Raw genomic sequence first — 8,327 nt, 5'->3', positions numbered from 1 at the left:
ACTTTTCTTTGTGAACATATGTCGGATATACTTGGTCAATCGGTAGATGCGATATCTTTGAACCGCCGAACTTTGGTGTATACCTAGAGAACCATATGTCACACAATTAACCCTTTACCATGTATGGTTCTTACGGTTGTGTTCGTTTTAGCCATGAACACCTCCTTGTTTCATGAGCGTATAGAGAGATAGACTTTTGACAATCATCTTCTTTGAAGCGGCTTACACTTCACACTCACATAGGTGATTCCTAATCGTGTTATCGCGTAGATACACTATTTGGTCAACTCTGCCAAACTTAGCAAATCATTAAAACCATTAAGCTTTATTAACTCGTTAACAAGCCTTAATGTTGTATCCTTGTCCCTGAGCATTGTCTTCATCATTAGAATGAATTGAGTCTATTGACAATGTCGAACCGTCATTCACAACTTTATTTTTCTCCTTGAATCTAGCTCTTGGGATCTCCAGTCTGCTAGATAGAGTTACCGCCATGATGACTTGTCCTAAGCCGTAAATTCATTCCCTTAGATGATCTTTTAACTTTCTCTCTAGTTAGGCCTTTTTGTAAGTGGATCCGACACATTATCCTTTGACTTTACATAGTCAATTCTAATAATTCCACTAGAGAGTAGTTTTCTAATAGTATCATGTCTATGTCGTATATGATGAGACTTTCTGTTATACGTCATGCTCTATGCCCTACCTATTGCATCTTGACTGTGAAAGTGTATGCATACTAATGCCAACGGTTTGGGCCAAAATAGAATATCTATCAAGAAATTCCGGAGTCTTTTAACTTATTCTCCGACCTTATCTAGAGCACCTAGCTCAAAGATCATTGTAGAGCTAGCGATACATGTCTCTTTCGAATTATTTCTAAGAGACTGCTCCTCTATTAATAGTAAATACATATCCACTCGTGAATTTTACTTCATTCTTTCGATGATTCAATTTGCATCACTATGTCTTTCAATATTGTTGGATATTGTTATAATTCCAGACATAGTTTTAAGTATTATTTTAAATACTCCAAAACTCTATTTATTGTCATCTAATGAATTTATTTGGGATCACTTGTGAACGGACTCAGTTTAAAATAGCAAATGCTATATCTGATCGCACACACTATATGATATACATCATGCTTCCCAAAAATCTAGCACAATCCAATTGTGAGTCACTTTTGTTTTCACTCTTTTGAAATGCAAAGCTCACATTTATCGGACACTTGACAATATTGACATTCAAATATTTGAACTAGTTAAGTACCTTTTCAATGCAATGAGACCGTGAAATGTTAAACATTATGGAGTTCTACGAATTCTTATATCTAAGATCGCATTAGCAACTCCAATAATTTTCATTCCACTTGCTTTATAGCCTAGGTTTAGTAGCATTTATGTCATTAGTGTCTCTATTGATGATCAACATATCACCAATATACAAACAAACAATGACCTTATGATTTTAATGTGAACACGTTTATCACTTCCATCATTCTTCAATCCATTTGCCGACATGGTTTGATTGAATTATGTCATTTTTTTGGTGCTTCCATAATGTGACTTAACAAGTTCACATACTTTCTTTTATTTACCAGGTACCACAAAATCCTCGGGTTGTTTCATGTAAATTTCTTCCTCCGATTCTACATTTAAGAAAGTTCTTTTCACATTCATTTGATGAATTTGGAGGTCATATATCTCATTTATAACTAGTGTGATCAATAACGCAATATATTCACACATACACCGTATACACATATTATAATGAAGCAAGAACAAACATATATCTCACACTCATGACATCACAACCATCACCTCAACCCTATTCAAAAAACTAGGGCTTTCTCCTACGGTATATGACTAAGGTAAAACTTATGAATACACGCAAAATCAATCCTTTCTTGGTGCACAAAAGCCTACTCATGCACTCTATTGTCAATTTTAACATACTACGCAGTGAATAACAAATTTGAAACTACTCAATAAAATAAACCTAGCCTACGTGGGCTCAACAGTTGCAGAAACTTCTTTCCTTCGATTCTCATTCCCGTGCTCTGTGACGGTGATCTTGACTGGAAATTTACAATCAGTCGATCTTATTTAGCTAGAAACCTCCTTCTCGGTCCTTCCTAAGTTTAAAGTAGCTTTTAGGGATTTCTAGGGTGGTTTACGTCTGAATTAGGATTTTTAGAAATAAAGAGAAAAAAAGATTTCACATTGGTTACATTATGTCTTGCCTATCTTGCTAAGGCGCCAGTTTGCCCTGTTGTGGTGTCACTTCCCTAGTGGCATATGGTAAGCCCTAATGGGATAGTGGCTTAGTAATTTTCCGAAGTTTTGCTTTTCTTAAATAACAACGGTTCGGATTGTTAAAATAGACATAAAAAAATTTACCCCTATTTTAGAGTGATACTAAACTAACATATGAGTCCATCGCGGAACCACGAAGAACGGTGACTCTTTAACTTTAAGCGCAACACTTTTATACTCAAGGGAAAGGTTAGGAAAAAGAGGCAATGCACTGAGAAAAAAATGTGTTCCACTACACAGCTTGACCCCACCAAGGCGGTATCCCTTTAGCTAAGGTAGGGCCTGTGGTGAGGGATCACCCGTTTGATTGAGGGATCGAAGGCAGAAAAGGGGGGAAAAGAGACATTTCTCCATTTCTCCCTAAACTTTCAAAACTCTCCAAAAATCTTCTTTATCACTCTACTCGAAAAGCCAAAGCAAGGTAATTCTCTTGTTCATTATGCTCTTTTACTTCAATACTTGATTAACAACAATTGCATATCGCTACATAATCAGTTTTTAAGTGACTTTTTAGGTAGTTACTCAAAAATGAACTTAGGTTTCTAGTTTGATAGAAAAATGTAGCATGGATACTTTCCTTACGTCCCCAACTTCTCCACAATATCCTGCGCGTAAGAATTTTGCAAAACTATGGTCAAATCGGTACCAAAACGAGTGGAGGTAGTTCAAAGGTCTCTTTGATATATAACTTAGATTTAGGCACTACTTAGGGGGTTATTTGCTAATGTGAATTTAGGATCTAAGATACTTAATATACTTTAATTGCTGAAATTCTATGAAAAATAGGGATTTTTGGGACTACTTGTGCCATGATTGCGCTTGGTGTTCTTCTAGCGACCTTCATCCCGTTATGTCGGCCTCCCTCTTCCTGCTATGGCATGTATTAGGCTGTTATAGAAGGATCTCGTGGGGTAGTGAGCTGAGTTCCTCAATTCAAAAAGATTATCTCTTCCCTTTTTAACCTTAAATTGTCTAAATCCTAATGTGTTCTAACATATATCTTCAGACCCTTGCAAACTTTTATTAATGTCATGTTGAAATTAGGAAAATATGTTTTTTGTTTGATTTTCCAATATTGTTAGTCGATAAAGATTCCATGACTTTCAAAATAACAAGTTATGTTATGAGAGGGGCTTCATTAATTAAACTGGAGGAAAAGGTGTCTACCTCCTATGCTCGCCTAATGGAGTTTGGATGAGCTCTACTGACCGAGGCTCCTCCTGCCGCATATGCCAATTGGGTGAGAGAGTTTTATGTTATCCTACGAAGGTCTGTTGGGATGATCTCCATCTTCTAATTTGCATTTGAGGAGTTAACATGCCCCCAAATGCCACTGCCATTATTAAGGTACTAGAGTTGCCCGAGTCCTCAAACGTAGTGTACAAGGCTAAAATGAGGGAGATGGATCTGGGTTGGCTGAGAGACAAACTTGTGGATCCTGCACGCCGGGACAAAGTCAATTGGCATACTAGTGAGAGTATTATTAGTGCGGACTGGTCAACAAATACTAAGAGGTGGCTTCCCCTTGTTACTAGGACGATTCGCCTATTGGGCAATCGTACACATGTGACATTCTCTTGGGCCTTGATGGTGGGGTGCGAGGTGCTAGGTATAGGATTCTTTGGGTCACTTTTGACTCTGGGAGTGCAATGACTTTCTTGGTTAGCAGCTCGTCAAGAATTGCAGGGACGTCAGAGTCCAGAAAGAGATACTTTTTTTCTTGTAACTCATTCAAAGTAGATTGATTTTTCACTTCTCGCATTTGCTAATGTGCTACAATCTCTTTGAAATTTTGTCTCCCGGAGGCTTTCATAGAAGTTGTGGTTACCGTCGTGGACTCATTAGTCGTGTAGTTTAACGACTCTTCGAATTATATGTCTTCTTTTTTGGATCAAAGACATGTGATATCTTTCCATGGCTTGCAATTCTCAACCCCATGTCATGAGCGTGTGTAGCTAATTCTTCAAAAGTTTGAGGCTTAATTCTTTGAATAATATATACAAATGCCCCAATGTATTCCTTGTATACAAATTTTGACTGCAAAGATTTCAGAAAGTTGATCCTTGCAATCTAAGCTCAGCATTCGCCAACGATTGATGTAGTCCACAACGAGTTCATCCTTATCTTATTTTGTGTTTGTCAATTCCATCATGCTCACTGTATGGCGATAACTGTAGAAACGATTGAGAAATTGATTTTCTAGTTGTCCCCAACTATCAATTGATTCAGGCTCCAAGTCCATATACCAATCAAAGGTGTTTTCTTTTAAAGAACAAACAAATTTCTTTATAAGAAGATCATAATGTGTACCAACACTTCTACAAGTCTCGACGAAATGTGCAATATGTTGCCTTGGATTTCCCCTTCCATAAAATTGTTGTAATTTTGGTGGTTGATATCCAATTAGCATTAGTAAACCCTCGATTTGCTTAGAATACGACTTTGAATATCCTAGGGGACTTTTTGACGGACCACCATATTGAGCTTTAATTGTGTTTATGATCATATCTTGTAGTTGTTGAACTGTAGAGTGGCAATTGAAGCAGACTATTTTGCGCTTTGAGAGTCAACTCACTTGTTGAGAGAATCATATCAACTTTTTTTTGAGTTTTTAGATTCTGATGTGACTCTCTAGAGTGTAGAGATCTAACTTACTCATAAGTTGCGTAATTTGAAGATTTTTGTCATCAATAGAATTCTTCAAGGCTTCAATGGTTTGCTCCATCATTGTGAACTTCTCGTCCATGTCAGCTATGTCAACCATAAAGGAGTTACACTTTGTTGAAATTGAAAAATCTGTTTAACTTTTAGATTCACCAAAATTGAAGCCAAAGTGAAAAAGTTCATCAAACAATTTTGATGCGATGTTGCCCCCGATGATTGAAGTTTTGAGTGTCATTCGATACTTGCTCTTTTTTGGTATCTCCAAAGAGGTGAAATATTCAGATCAATTCAAAACACTTGTCTTGAACTTGCGTCGAGTGATTGGATCGACATCACTAAAATCAACAAATGTGGCAACACTAGAGTCCTTGCATGAAATATCATTGAAATATCATTGATCTTCTTGAAGGCCATTGCAGAGTTGAACTTGTTGTGCTTTTTTTTTTGTAGGGGGAAGATATGAAGAGAAAAATTGGTCCCACTGGGCGTGCCAAATTTGTTCGTAACAAACTTTCGTAAGCGCGGAAAATTGACAGCAAACAAAATAAATAAAAGAATAGTGCAATTTTATTAATGAATCGTGTGTGTACAATTCTGTTGTTCTCTTGATTCTTCTCTCCTAAGTTTCTCCATGATTCCAGGGCCTTCAGTAGCGTATTTCTCGAATGTAGGATGATGTAGACCTCCTTGAGATGTATTTGATCTCCAGGAATGTCGGAAAGCACTTCGTCGTTGCAAGCTGATCTTCCGGAAGAACTCCGTTGATCAATCTTTTGAAGAGCTATGTAATTGATGTTTTAGCTTATGTAGACCTTCTTGAGAAGTATTTGATCTCCGAGAACGTCGGGAAGCGCTTCGTCATTGCAAGTTGATCTCCGGAAAGAACTCCGTTGATCACTCCTTCGAAGAGCTATGTTGTTGATGTTGTATTTTTCTCCAATTGCAGAATGCTTGTTGAAGTGTTTTTCTCTTCTTGAATGTCATGTCCATCCCCTATTTATAGTTGTAAGGGGTGGACAAGGTTTCTTATGATTGGTCAAAGGATGTCATTTTGACACTTGGCGCATTGTGATTTGTTCTTGCATTTGACTGGGACTACCACCTCATTTGGACACTGGTCTCACCTTGTTAGTCTTTGATGTCTAGTCACTATTGCACGTGGCATGAGTTTGGACTTCAATGTGAAATGGACCTTGGATTTGAATTTGATAAAAATGGACTTATTTCTTTGTAAAACCCAAATTAATCATTCAACCCCAAATAAACATGGATTTAATCCAAATTTTGTATGAATTAAATCCAATAAAATTTGTATGTCTACACATATATTGTAGATGGAATAGCTTGAATTCGTTATATCTTGAAATGCCTTAAATATTACTTTTTTATAATATTTTTCATGATTGTTGAGTGATCGTCTTTTTACTTTTTATATATGAAAGAATGATGTGTGTCGAAAATTAAGAGAAACTATTTCAAGCAAAATGCAGAATTATGGAGATTTATTTGGCTACTTTGGATAAGGGATGAGATTGAATAAGATAAGAATATCGCATACATGAGTTTTTTATATTTAAATCACCGCGTATCCTTTTAAAAAATAAGAAATAAAACAAATATCACCTAGCTAGCTACAAAATAAGTCGAGTTAAAAAAACAAGCTAGAACTGAATATCTCCCGAGATAGAGGAGTTACTCGATATATATTATTTAGGGAAAATTGTCTATAATAGCAAATTATTAATTTAAATTAAATGCTATAAATGTACTTTGATTTAATTGATCCTATAGCAAACTATTGTTATTTTCGTCTCTCTCCCTGCTGGAATCTCGCTTGCCACTCTCGTTTGGTGGTACTCTCACTCGCCTCTCTCACTTTTATACAAACACAAATGTATAAAATGATTTGTGTTTGTATAAAGCGAGAGAAATTGTATCTATACATATATTTTCGTTGCCCTCTCTCCCTCTCCCAGATCTTGCTCGCCACCCTCTCCTCTCTCGCTTATACAAACAGAAACGAAATGTATAATTTGTGTTTCTGTTTGTATAAAGCGAGAAAAAATGGTATATAAGCATGCAAAGAAGATAACTCAAAAATCACAAAAATAACATTAAAAAGTAATATTTAAGGCATTTCAAGATAACGAATTCAAACTATTCCATCTACAATATATGAAAAATAAATTACTTTTATGACATAATAATGGAAAAAAATACAAAAGAATAATAAATATTAATATATCACTCAAATTATGTTAAGCAAATAAAGAAAATATAACATCTCAAATTAATATATGTATGATTAAAGTAAATTAATAGATAAATCATACTCACAAATAGATGTCCATGCTCAAGTGCTTACCTTTTCAAAAGATAATTATCAAACCAAACATAGTAATTAAACTCTAATGAGTATATGTACATCTACTTGCACCAAAAAAGCAAATTAGAAACTGAAAATAAATATTTGCTCCACATAATTTTACTTACCGATCAGTCAAAAGGATTACAATTTTAATTTTCCTCATCTTCCATAGATCTATTTCCTTTCCTTCATCCATTTTTATATTTGTATATCATACCATCAAAACAAACATAGAGTAATGTCGTTTTCATGGTGCTTACAAGTATATAAAACTGCTCTAAGTTTGGGAAGAAAAGAGAAGGAGATCGATGGATTACGGATTTCCGGCCAAGATCACCGTCACGGAGCCCGGGAACAAGAATCAAAGGCAAGAACTCTGTGCAGCTGCTTAGCGGGTAGGCTAGATTTTTTTAATTGAATAGTTTCAAGTATGTTATTCACCGTGTAGTATGTTGAAATTGACGACAGAGTGTATGTGTAGATTTTTGTACACCGTATGAGAAAACCCTAGTTTGTGGAGTAGGGTTGAGGTAATGGTAGTGATGTCATGAGTGTGAGATATATGTTTATTCTTAATACGTGTATCCGTATAAATGTTGCATTATCGATCACACAAGTTTTAAATAAGATAAGTGAATACCATGAATTATGATTTGAGAATATACTTGTGATTGTGGTTGTGACTTGTTGAATGGATCATGTATTGCATTTCTACACTCTAAATTGGATCGATTTCTACGTTTCGACATAAACATTGGATCAAATATCACAATTCTGATATACTAACATTTTAAATATGGGTTTCATGAGAGGACCATTGACTGTTTTATTTAAAAATTACTATTAACTATTTTTTGGTTTAAAAATGGGAAAATATTGACTAGGTTTCGAAAAATCAATTAATCTTATTATTTAAAAAAAATCGACTTTTCGAATTACGGAGTCGCCACTTGATTTTGATAAAATCAAGAAAAATT

This window comes from Solanum lycopersicum, chromosome 3 (genome assembly GCF_036512215.1).
Source record: "Solanum lycopersicum chromosome 3, SLM_r2.1".
NCBI classification, from domain to species: Eukaryota; Viridiplantae; Streptophyta; class Magnoliopsida; order Solanales; family Solanaceae; genus Solanum; species Solanum lycopersicum.
Note: the sequence above shows the minus strand (reverse complement) of the source record.